The sequence below is a fragment of the Ochotona curzoniae genome, unplaced genomic scaffold (assembly GCF_017591425.1).
Source record: "Ochotona curzoniae isolate NIBS_2020 unplaced genomic scaffold, NIBS_Ocur_1.0 scaffold_4506, whole genome shotgun sequence".
NCBI lineage: Eukaryota > Metazoa > Chordata > Mammalia > Lagomorpha > Ochotonidae > Ochotona > Ochotona curzoniae.
The window spans coordinates 67,721,639-67,734,581 of NW_024467119.1; positions in this window are offsets into that span (position 1 = coordinate 67,721,639).

A 12,943-nucleotide genomic window follows, 5' to 3' on the forward strand; every position below is an offset into this window, starting at 1 on the left:
GACATTTTGCATTTCTGGTTCATTCAATTCTAGTGGGAAAAAATAACAGTATGAAGCAGCTGTTCCTTTACTTAAAGGAAATGTGATGGTTAAGGAGATGAGGTTTGCGGGCCCAGTGTGGTAGCCTAGTGGCTAAAGTCCTGGCCTTGCATGCACCAGGATCCCAGATGGGCACTGGCTCCCATCCAGCTCCCTGCTTGTGGCCTGGGAAAGCAGTCGAGGACAGCTCAAGGCCTTGGGGCCCTGCACCTGCGTAGGAGACCCAGAAGAGACTCCAGGATCCTGGTTTGGCATTGGCTCAGCTCCAGCCGTTGCGCTCACTTGGGGAGTGAACCATCGGACAGAAGATCTTCCTCTCTGTCGCTCCTATCTGTGCATCTGCCTTTCCAATTAAAAAAAAATAATAGGGCCCAGCGCGGTGGCGCAAGTGGTTAAGGTCCTCGCCTTGCATTCCCGGGATCCCATATGGGCGCCGGTTCTATCCCGGCAGCCCCACTTCCCTTCCAGCTCCCTGCCTGTGACCCGGGAAAGCAGTCGAGGATGGCCCAAAGCTTTGGGACCCTGCACCCGCGTGGGAGACCCGGAAGAGTCTCCTGGCTTCGGATCGGCATAGTATCGGCCTTTGCGCTCACTTGGGGAGTGAATCATCGGACGGAAGATCTTCCTCTCTGTCTCTCCTCTCTGTATATCCGCCCTTCCAATAAAAAAAAATAATAAAAATAAGTCTTTAAAAATAATAATAATAAATCTTTTTAAAAAAATGTCTGTGTGGCTGAAAACACTGTGTTCTTGAGCAGAGTGATCAGAGGAAATAGATTCAGTACAAAAGCAAGAAGAAATAGAAGATAATGACATTGGGGACTCACGGTGTATAAGGATTGGCACCAACAGGGTTAAAGTCAAATTACTGTAGTTCATGTCTGTCAATTTGGTAACTGGAAGGCAGAGAAAAAAGATAGCTTTTTTTCCCCTTAACTTCACTTTAAATATTGTTTGCATTGTTGAAAGGGACGTATGCTCATGTGGACCTCTGATTAGGGTTGCGGGGCCAGGGATGGAGGAAGGTAGGTGGAGCACCAGTTTGTCTTTTTTTTTTCCTCTTGTGAAATGCCAGCTCTTCCTAATGCTGTTTCCACTCCCTAAATTGCCTCCAAAGCAAGGCCTAATCCAGGCTGGAAACAGGAGTTGTAAACTCAGTCGAGATTTCCTACATGGTTGGCAGGAACCCAGTCACTTGAGCCTTGGTGGTGGCACTTCCCCGGGTACACATTGTCAGGACACCGCAGTTGGAAGAAAAGCCAGAAACCAAAAGGCAGGTAGGTTCCAACAAGGAATATGGGTATCCTGGTTAGCATCCCTACTGTGGCAAGTACCAACCATCCCACATACCTGCCAAGTTACTAAGATTCCTCAAGTCTGAAGAGCAAATGTTGATGTGGATATCATAAAATAGCGCATGCACTCTCAGATATTGTCTGGGAGCATAAACTGATACAGTCATTTATGAGGGAAATTGACAGTATTCATCTAATAACAGTGAAACAGTTAAATCCTGTGAACCACCATTGTCATTTAGACACATGTCCTTAACATGATTCTACACATTGTATACAGTCAGTGCAACTTTGTTTATAATAAAAACCCTTTTAAGGGCCTGGCGTGATAGCGCAGTGATTAGGGTCCTCCCCTTGCATGCGCAGGGATCCTATATGGGCGCTGGTTCTAATCCCAGCGGCCCTGCTTCCCGTCCAGCTCCCTGCTTGTGGCCTGGGAAAGCAATGGAAGACGGCCCAAAGCCTAGGGACCCTGCACACGTATGGGAGACCTGGAAGAAGATCCTGGCCTCATGTTGGCTAAGCTTGACCATTGTAGCTACTTGGGAAATGAACCAGTGGATGGAAGATCTATCTTTTTGTAAATCTGATTCTCCAATAAATATGAGTAAGTGAAAAAAAAAATAAGTTGAATGGCATATCACATAATCTATGGCTATGCTTTTTTGTTTTTTTTTTTTTTAATTGAAAGACTTTATAGAAAGAAAGAGATGAAGAGGACTTCCATCTGTTCCATCTGCTGGTTCACTCTCCCAATGGCCTTTGCAACCAGACTGAGCTGATATGAAGCTGGGAGCCAGGCGTTTCCTTCTGGCCTCCCACATGGGTGCAGGGGTCTAAGGCCTCAGGCCATCATCTGCTGCTTTCCCAAGCTGTAAGTGGGGTGCTGGATTGGAAGTGGTGCAGTTATGATTAGAAATAGTACCCAGTGCCCAGCGCCTTGGGCCTAGTGGCCAAGGTCCTCACCTTGAATGCGCCAGGAACCCATATGGGTGCTGGTTCTAATCCCAGCAGCTCCACTTCCATCCAGCTCCCTGCTTGTGGCCTGGGAAAACAGTCAAGGATGGCCCAAAGCCTTGGAACCCTGCACCCGTGTGAGAGACCTGGAGGAAGTTCCTGGCTCCTGGCTTTGGATCAGCGCAGCACCAGCCATTGCGCTCACTTGGGGAGTGAATCATCAGAAGGAAGATCTTCCTCTCTATCTCTCCTCCTCTCTATATAGCTGACTTTGTAATAAAATTAAAAAAATCTTTAAAAAAAAAAAAAGGTACCCAAATAGTGCCAATGCTTTGCAGACAAAGGCTTAACTTGTCATGTCCCTGGGTTGGACACATATTCTTTTTTTTTTTTTAATATTTTACAAGTTATGAACCGATATTCTGTGTCTTTTTGAAGTGAAGCAAAACAATAACTATGGTTAATGTATAAATTGAAAGAGCATACAAAGTTTTAAAATTTCAGCAGAGATTTTATGAGAGTACCTGAGAAGAGGGAAGGTCACATTGAATCTTTCACCCATGCAATCTTTGTTTTTCAAAGAACACTTAGAGTGAACATGAACACTTGGCCTCTTAATTTTGAGTCAGTTGGGATTTAAAAACATTTTCCAAAGATTTATTTGTTTTGCTTTGAAATGAAGGGTTACACAGAGAGGAGAGACAAATCTTCAGTGCTGGTTCACTCCCCAAATGGCCACAAAGACTGGAACTGCGCTGATGCAAAGACAGAAACTTCTTCAGGTTTGCCTTGTGGATGTGGGGGACCGAGGCCTTGAATCAACCTTTGCTGCTTACCCAGGCCATAAGCAGGGAGCTGGGTGGGAAGAGGGGAAGCTGGGACAGGACTTGGTGCCCATATGCGTACTTATACCACTAGTAGAAGCTGAACCTTCTCTACCCACTGCCTTCCTACTCTAGTCCCAATACGACCTAGAGGAAGTTCCTGGCTCCAGCTTCAAAAAAGCAGAGCTCTGGCTGTCACAACCACATGGGCAATAGGGTAGCCAAAAATAGATTTGTAGCTGTAAGTGAGGCTTATACCAGATTATGTCAAAGGCATTGTGAACTAAGACGTGATTGAAAACAAAAAATATGTATTAGAGTTACAGAGAGATTGGAGAGAGAGAGAGAGATTGGTCTTCATCTGCTGGCTCACTCCCCGCAGTTGGCCACAACAGCTGGGGCTGAGCTGAAGCAGGTGAAAGCTGGGAGCGCAAGAGCAGCTCCTGGATCTCCCACAGGTGGCGTTCTCCACTGCCTTTCCAGGCACATTGGTGAGGACTGGGTCAGAAATGGTGCAGCCAGCAAAGTAACTGGTCCATATAGGACGCTGGTGTCTTACAGGGTGGCCTAACCTGACCCGCCACAATGCAGGCTCTGATGGGTGATATCTGTAAAGTGGGGTAAGTAAATTAATGTTGAGGGCCTGAGAGCAGAGCTGGTTTTGTTTTAAAGGCAGATTTACAGAGAGATGGAGAAACAGAGATCTCTAACCTCCTGGTTCACTCCCCATATGACCATAGCAGCCAGAGCGAAACCAATCCAAAGCTAGGAGCCTCTTCTGTGTCTCCCAAATGGGTGCGGGGTCCCAAGGACTTGAGTGACCCTCTCAGGCCTTAAGTAGAGAGCCAAATGGAAAGTAAAGCACTTAAATTAGCAACCATATGCAATGGTGGCACGTAAAGGTGGAGAAATAGCCATCTGAGCCATCGCAGCACCAAAGGTGGCTTTTAAAAGAGCTGATAAAAAAAAAAAAAAAAAAACAGAACCATCCTCAGCCTGTGGCATTGGATCCTTATGGGTGCCAGTTTGAGTCTCAGCTTTTCCACTTCCAATTCAGTCCTCTGCTAGGGCCCTGGGAAAGCAGTGGAGGATGGATCAAGTGCTTGGGCCACTGCATTCACAAAGGACAGTTGGAGAAAGTTTCTGGCTCCAGCTCCGGATCTGTCCAGATCTGGCCACTATTCCCATTTTAAATTCATATTTGAAAGAATTACACAGAGAGAATCTTCCATATGTTAGTTCATTCCCCAAATGTCTACAACAGCTGGAGCTGAGCTGATCCAAAACTGGAGACAACTGCTTTCTTCCAGGCCTCCTACATGGGTACAGGGGCCCACGGACTTGAGTCACCCTTGCTGCTGAGGCCACAAGCAGGGTGCTGCATCGAAAGTAGAGCAGCCAGGACACAAACCAAGCCAGTGCCCATATTGGATGCTGGCACTACTGGCAGAGGTTTAACTTGCTAGGCCATGGTGTCAGCCCCAGGGCTTTCTGAGTCTTAATACATGCTAGGCATAACAGACTTTGTTTTTCAAATGCCCAAATCACAGTGTTCCCATCATTAATTATTTAGGAATCCTGTTAAAAGACTGTCTGCCAGTCACTGTGCTAAGTCCTGACAATCCAAAGATGGACATAACCTTTCCCCAAGGCAGCTCAGTAGGTGAGACAAAGATAAGTATATTAGATGACAGGTGAGGGGTCCTTAGACAGTGGGAGCTCAGGAGAAGGACGCTAAGTTCTGCCTCTGGGGTTGTGTGAGCAGACAGGAAATCTCAGCTGTTGTCCATTTCCTCGGCTCACCTTCCTTCTTCTCTCAGGCACATGTCTGTTTTCAGCCTCAGCCCATTTTCTCCAGTAGATGCTGTGTATCTTTGGCCACTCCCATGCTGCCACTGATAATTCATGTGCTGAAGCGTTCCAGATGCTTCTAGTGAGCATCACATCATAACCTCAATTTTCAGATAAATCGTTATTCTTAGATACATTATGAGAGCCTCTATTGTAAAAGTAACACAGTTGTGTAATCTTTTCTCAAAACCTGTTCTTCAACTTCGTAGGCACCACCGTCCTGGTTCCCAGTCAGCTTTGAACAAGGACACATTCATTGTATATCTCCTAAACATTCTTGAAATTCACCCTGCTCTCCATTTTCATAATCCTAGTTTAGTAGCATCATTTCTTGCCTAAGTTACTCTTCACAACCTCTAACTGGTCTCCATGCTTCTGATCTTTTCTCTTGTTAATCTGTTCTTCATACTACAACTAGAACATAATTCGTAAATACAAATCTGGGGCTGGCATTGTGGCAGGTCAAACCTCCCTCTGTGACACTGGCATCCTAAATGGGCAGCAGTTTGTGTTCTGGCTGCTCCACTTTCCATCCAGCTCCCTGCTGATGGGCCTGGGAAAGCAGCAAGTGCTTGGCCCACAGCACCTGTGTGGAAAAGAGGAAGAAGTTCCTGGCTCCAGGCTGTGGCCAGGCCCAGCCTTGGCCATTGTGGCTATTTGGTAGGTGAACCGGTGGATGGAAGATCCGCTGTCTGTCTGTCTTTCCGTCTCTGCACCTTCCAAATACTAAAAAATTAAAAAAAAATCATGCAAATATGATTGCTTCAATCCTGTGCTTGAGTTCTTTCAAATGTTTCCAGTTACTTCTGGAATAAAACGACAGGGAACTGCACAATCTCATCTGTCTTTAGCCTCTGTAACCTCGTATTTCCTCATTTTCCCCTCTTATCCAATAAGATAAACTTCTGCCTACTCAGATTGCCTATAACCTCTTAGATGTCCACCGCTTCTTAGAGCTTGCTTATCTTCTGTACTTCTGCCTTCTGAGCTGCCACTACAGTCCTCAAATTCCTAGTTGTTTGTTACCCTGACTACACTAATTTTCTTTTCAAAGATTTATTTTATTTTTATTGGAAGTCAGAAAAACATAGAGAAGGAGAGACAGAGAGGAAGATCTTCTGTCTGTTGATTCATTCCCAAAGCAGCCACAATGGCCAGATCTGAGTAATCCATAGCCAGGAGCCAGGGACTCTTCCAGGTCTCCTGCACGGGTGCAGGGTCCCAAGGCTTGGGGCCATCCTCGACTGCTTTCTCAGACCACAAGCAGGGAACTGGATGGGAAGTGGGGAAGCTGGGATTAGAACTGGTGCCCATATGGGAATTTCGGTGTATGCAAGGCAAGCAAGGAGTTAGGTGCTAGGCTATTGCACTGGGCCAACTAATTTTGTTATAGTATATTTGCCAAGCGAGTGGTTGTTGTGTTTATGTATGTATGCAATAGATAAAGCCTTTAACATGAAATGGGGTTAGTATACACACTATAGCCAGCAAATTCACAACCTTAGGAAAGAAATGTATGTACAGCAGACTGGTCAAGTCTGTCCCACATCCCATTCAGCTCTCATACATGTCAATGGGCATTGGAGCCTAATTCAACCCAACCAGCCCCACTAACCAGTCCACACACCTGCCAGTGTGTGCCACACCCTATCTGGCCATGTCTACCCCAGTCCTGGTTCTTATATTCATCAGTCAGAGTGGCAACCCAAGAGAGAGGTGCGCACTGTTTCTCCACTGGGCCCCCTCCCACTCCTGGATCTTGCACTCTCCAAATGGTCTGCAGTTTAACTGCAGAGTTTGCCGCTCCTCTGCCCCCCTCCCCTCCAGGATGATGCTGCAACAAAGCCCAACCATCCTACCCTCACTCTGACTTAGGCATGCACCAGCAGGAACAGTCAACCCAGGCTGGCTTTCTCCTGATCCAGCCCATAGGAAGCCAACAGATGTTGCAGCCCTGCCCTGCCTGGTTTGCCCCCATCCCAACTCATACTCTATTGTGGGAGTGGTATTCCAGCAGGGGAGCCCTCCAAATTCCCCCTGCCCATATTGGTCCCTACCCCACTGGGTCTCACATGTGCTGGCTGGGTGCTATAGCTGAGTCTGGCTTGGCCCGCCTCTCCTCAACTTTTGCCAGTGGGTGATGTAGACTGGCTGGGGCCGGCCCACCCCCAATTCCAATTCACACTGATGGCGGTTATAGCCTAGCCCAGCCCAGCCCCAGTCCTGGCCCTCATGTGAGCTGGGTTGTGCTGCGACACAACCCAGCCCGACCCACACTCCACTTTTGCTGCTTGGATTTGTCAGTGGGTGATATGGACTGGCTCAGCTTGGTTCACCTCCAATTTGTGCCAATTGTATGTCAGTGGCACCGGTTTCCTGGCTGGGACTGTGCTGCTCCCTGTCGTGCTTCTTGTGCACACCTACAGGGATTGTGTCCTGATAGAGGAGTTCCCCAAGTTCCTCCATCAGAACCTCTCTCAATGCCAGATCTTGCGCATACCGGTGAGTCCATGGACGAGTCCTACTTAGTCCACCTCCTGTCCTCGCAGGAACAGTGGTTTTTCCTGACTGGCCTTCACTCATTCTGGTTTTTACTATTGGGTGTTACAGCCCAGCCAAGCCTGGCCCACACCCAGACATAGCTCACGCATGACTCAGAAGGGGCAGAGACTTAGCCTGGCTGTCCTCCACCTACCCTGGTTCTCATGAGCACCAGTGGGTGCTGGAGTCTAGCCCAGCCTCAGTGCACACTTGTGCCAGGGGACACTGCAGCCATGCCCAAACTAGACAGCAGCCCCCACTCTGACCTTCATATTCACTAATGGGAACCACAACCCATCCAAGGTGTCCTCTCTGCTGCCCAACCAGGCCTGTCCCCAGCCACAAATCACGTGCATGCCAGCGGTTGCTCTGACCTAGCTTGTCATAACCACTCACTTCTCATGGCCTTTGTCTTAAATGCTGTAGCCTGGCCTGACTGGGTTTGCTTCCAGTCTCAACTCTCACTGGTGGGTGCTGGAACCTGGCCCTGCTCAGTCTGCTCCCATCCCTGGCTCAAGAAAACTGATAGGTGTCGTAGCCTAGCTCACAGGACCTGCGTTCCAGCCTGGCTTCTGCACTTGCTGGTGAGCCCTGCCTGGTCTTCCCACTTCCAAAACCAACCCACGCATTAGCCAACAGTTGGAGCTATCTTGCCCACCCTGCCGGACTCCCAGGCCTGGACCATATGCTCACCAACAGGAGCTATAACCCACTATGGGGAGTTTTCCTCATTGCCCTAATTGTGATACAGATCTCACGCATCCAGCAGATGTTAGGCCCTTGCCTGGCATATTTCTGCTCCTCCATCTTGGCCTAGTATGAGCTGGTGAATATTTCGGCCTGGCCCATCCCATACCCTGTTTTGGCATGCACATGTGGATGCTACAGCCCGGAAGTGCCCATACTATTTTCTGTCCCTGTACTTGTGAGTGTTGGTCGGTTTCATGCTCACATCTAGCTCAGCCCATCACCACCCCAACACTTGAGCTAACCAGCAAGACTTGCATTTCCATAGGGTTTTGCAAACATATCCCCCACAGAATTTACCCAGACCTGGTTCTCTTGTATGCTTGTTAGTGTTATGGCCTTGCCAAATGTGACGCATCCACTGTTCCAACTTTCAGTCAAATACTGGAATCTATTCCTGCTAGTCAGGCCCCCAGCCCTAGATTTTGCATGGACTGCTATGAGGTCATTAGCAATGTTTCATGCCAAGAAGCCCAACTCTGGATTCCCATGTGGGCTGCTGCAAGAGTCTGACCCATACACATTCAGTTCTCTCCCCTCCAAACCACCAATTCCAGTCCCCTTGCTTACCTGCAAGTACAGTGGCCCTGTCATTGAATGTGCCTCCGGATTCATTCCTTACCTATGTGTACTGTGGCTCTATCTGTGGATGTCCAATGGCAGTAAATCCACACCCCCAAGACGCCAGAGCTTGTCTGTGGGTGGCTCCATTGTTGCTGTGATGTCCTGCTAGCTCAGGATTCTCCCACTGCTTTGCAGCAGTGGATGGGGAGTTAGGAGCCCCAGCAGGAAGCCTGGCCCGGCCCAGGTTCTCCCAGCCACAGCCACATGGCTTCGAGATTCAAACACCTGTGCCTCTAAGCAGACCTGCCTGAACTCCCTTCTGTTCTTTAATAATTTTCTGAATTGGACATGTATTCATTCTTCACTGGTCTTCTATAAATCATGGCATATACAGTGTTCTCATTAACTTTGTTTTTATACTTATAAGCTCTTAAAAGGAATGTTCTCTCTTTCCCAGGTCTCCCACACAGGTGCAGGAAGATTGGTTTGCTAAGTAGAAACAAAACATGCAGTCACAAACCTGTTGGGAAAAATGTATTCTGAACACATGACTACAAATGTTAGGCTAGGAGCAAAAGCATGCTGGTGCCAGCATAGCTATTGCTGCCTCAGCCATTCCCCTCCCTTCAGGGAATGTGAACAGACTGTACGGAATCCAAGCTATCCCTTTCAACATAGAAGGAAGTAGATCAAGAAAAGTTCCAGGGGGCTTAACACAGCAGCCCTGACTTTTTCTCTCTTCCACTCCCTGTTCTTCTCACAGTACAGAAGACCAGTCAGGCGTGCACTGCTGGGCAGGGAACCCCCCTCATGACTGCTGCCCACAACTACCATTTTGTGGGCTAAAGAATTGGGCTGGGCAGAAACAGGAACTGGGCTTGTAGCTAAAAACACCTAGACTAATTGGACTCATCTGTATCCAATTTCCTGGCTAAATTAGGACGCGGCGGAAGAGTATATAAGGAGAGGTGAAGGAGCAATAAAGAGAGACTTCACAGAGACTTCTGCCCTCACTGGTTTCCTGTCAGTGCTTCATCCCCAGACCCTCTCCCTGTTCAGGTTACTGGCTCTGTTGGTCAGAGCACTACCAGATCCTCCCACCCCTACCTTGTAAGTTGTTTCCCCAAAGTAAATCTTTGGCTCCCTAGCGACCTCAAGTGGTCCGTCTCTTTCTGAGCTGAGCTTGCCCTGTGTTGAAAGAGGTTGACTTTCAGTCCTAGCAGGGAATTTTCCTAACAAAACCAAGGTTACATTAATGACAGCTTTTAGATGAATATTTTTGAAATGTTTTAGTCCCCTGAACCAGGTAGAAAACAAAAAGTGATAGCATTCACTTTTTTTAAAAAAAAGATTTATTTTTTTATTTTTATTGGAAAGGCGGATATGCAGAGAGGAGAGACAGAGAGGAAGATCCTCCGTTCGATGATTCACTCCCCAAGTGAGCTCAACGGCCGATGCTATGCCGATCAGAAGCCAGGAACTTCTTTCTCCCATGCGGGTGCAGGGTGCCAAAGCTTTGGGCTGTCCTCGACTGCTTTCCCAGGCCACAGGCAGGGAGCTGGAAGGGAAGCAGGGCCACCGGGATTAGAACCGGCGCTCATATGGGATCCCGGGCGTGCAAGGCAAGGACCTTAACCACTAAGGCATTGCGCCGGGCCCAATAACATTCACTTTTAAAACTGCCTGTATAATTACCTTTACTGAGATCTTCATACAGCTGCAAGTTACTATCGGTGTATTTTCATTTTAACTTGAAGGACTCCCTTTAGCATGTATATTTTTTAAAGATTTACTTATTTTATTTGGAAAGTCAGAGTCACAGAGAGGAGGAGGAGAGAAAGAGAGATCTTCCATCTCCTGGTTTGCTCCTCAAATGGCTGCAAAGACCTGTGCTGGGCCAGTCCAAAGCCAGCAGCCAGGAGCTCCTCCCAGGTCTCCCATGTGGGCGCAGGGGCCCAAGGACTTGAGACATCCTCCATTACTTTCCCAGGACACAGGCAGGGAGCTGGATTGGGGTAGCCAGGGTTATCACCTGGTGCCCATTACGGCTGCTGGCACCAGCAGGGGAAGGATTAGCCTGTCATGCCACCACAAATGCCCCTAGAATTTCCTGCAGGGCAGGTTCAGAGACAATAAACTCCTTCAGCTTTTGTTTACCTGGAAAATCCCTCACTTTGAAGGTCCTTTTTGCCATATACAGGAATCTTGACACTTTTTTTCCATTTTAACACTTTGGGTAGATCAGTCCACTGCTTTCTAAGTTCCAAAGATTCAGAAAACAAATTTTCTGATAATCCCAACAAAACTACCTTATACTCCTATAAGAATCATTTCTCTTTTGCTGCTATCAAAGTCAAGTTTGGTTGTAATATATTTGGTGTTTGGGCCTGGAGTGGTAGCCTAGTGGCTATGGCCCTTGCTTGCATGCGCCAGGATCCCATATGGGCACCAGTTTGTGTCCTGGCCACTCCACTTCCCATCCAGCTCCCTGCTCATGGCCTGGGAAAGCAGTAAAGGATGGGCCAAAGTCTTTGGGATGCTGTGCCCGCATGGGAAACCAGGAAGAGGCTCCTGGCTCCAGATTGGCTCAGCTCTGGCAGTGGTGGCAGCTTGGAGAGTGAATCAACAGATGGAAGATCTTTCTCTCTGTCTCCTCCTCTCTGTATATCTGACTTTCCAATAAATAAATAAATAAATAAATAAATAAATAAATATCTGGTAGGGGTCTCTGAGCTCATTCTATTTGGAGTTCATGGAATTTCTTCAATGTTTATATTCATTTTAAAATCAAATATGGAAAGTTTTTGGTCATTTAAAAAATATTTATTTTTATTAGAATGATATTTGCTGAGAGAAGGAGAGACAGAGAGAAAGATCTTATGTTTGCTGGTTCACTCCTCAAGTGGCCACAATGGCTGGAGCTGAGCTGATGTAAACAGTTTCCTGGGGAGACCATCTCTGGTCTGAAAGCAGAGCTGGCAGAATATCATCCCGATCAATTAAAAGCCATAACACAACATCAACAACAGTTTACAACATCATGGAGTTAATTGACATGGTATTGAGTGACCATTGTTAGAAAATGCAGGTTCTTAACCACGTCCTGTGACCACTTCATTGACATTTCAATTTTGGTTTATACACAACCGGCTTCTATACACCTTAGAATGGTTATAGGGTAGTATTCAGCTGTCTCGTGTCTATTTTCATTTCAGTATTTAGCATTTTATAGCATTGAAGCATGATTTTGCTGAACCTGGCTGTTTTTCGGGTAGTCTAGACTGGCTTATAACTCTAACAAGACATATTTCAACAGTTGAGGTGCAGAACAGTTTTAGGAGGGGTGTGCAGAGCAATCTTCAATACCCTAGTGAGGAGTAACTTATTTTTGTGTCCTACCTAGTAAGGTATATGTGAGTTCACGCTGACCATTACCTGTCTGTTTCTAAGCTTTCCTTGATGTTTTCTGTCTATCTATTCTAATTTCTTTTTAGGGGCGGGGAGGCTCCAGAGTGACCCTGATGGTCATTGCAGGAAAGGGTGGTGATCCAAAGTTGGAACTAAATAAGGACCAGAGAAAGTTCCCCTCCTGAGTCCCGAAGGAAGTTTACTGTTCTTCTGTTTCTGCGGACTGCTCAGGGCTCCTGGCTGTTGTTCCGATGACCTTGGATCCTGCGAGGAAGCATTTGGGTTTCTTCCATCCCATGTGGGAGATTCAAACGGGAGTGGATGACCTCAGAGTTCTCGGCCTCCGAAGGCACTCCAATTCCCCGTGATCTCCTTGGCAGTTGGGATGTAGTCCTTGGTGCCCGTACTGATAGTCCTTAGTGAGGATCTGGGAGTCTACAGGTGTGGGATACAAGCCTCTTCCTGTCCACCAGCTCCACTTCGGGCCACCCCCGCCATGCTCTTTGCATATGTTGGTCATTATTTCTTAAAAATATTCTCTTTTGCCTATCCTCTTGCTTATGATCTCACAGAAATGTTATATTCATCTGCTTGATGAAGTTTTAGATGTTCCTTTGGTTCTGTTCCCCTTGCTTCAAGCTCCTGTTTCTTCTCAGGCTTAACAATTGCCACTGTTGTTGGCAGTTGTTAAACAACTGGCAATTGTTTGAGTCTGAT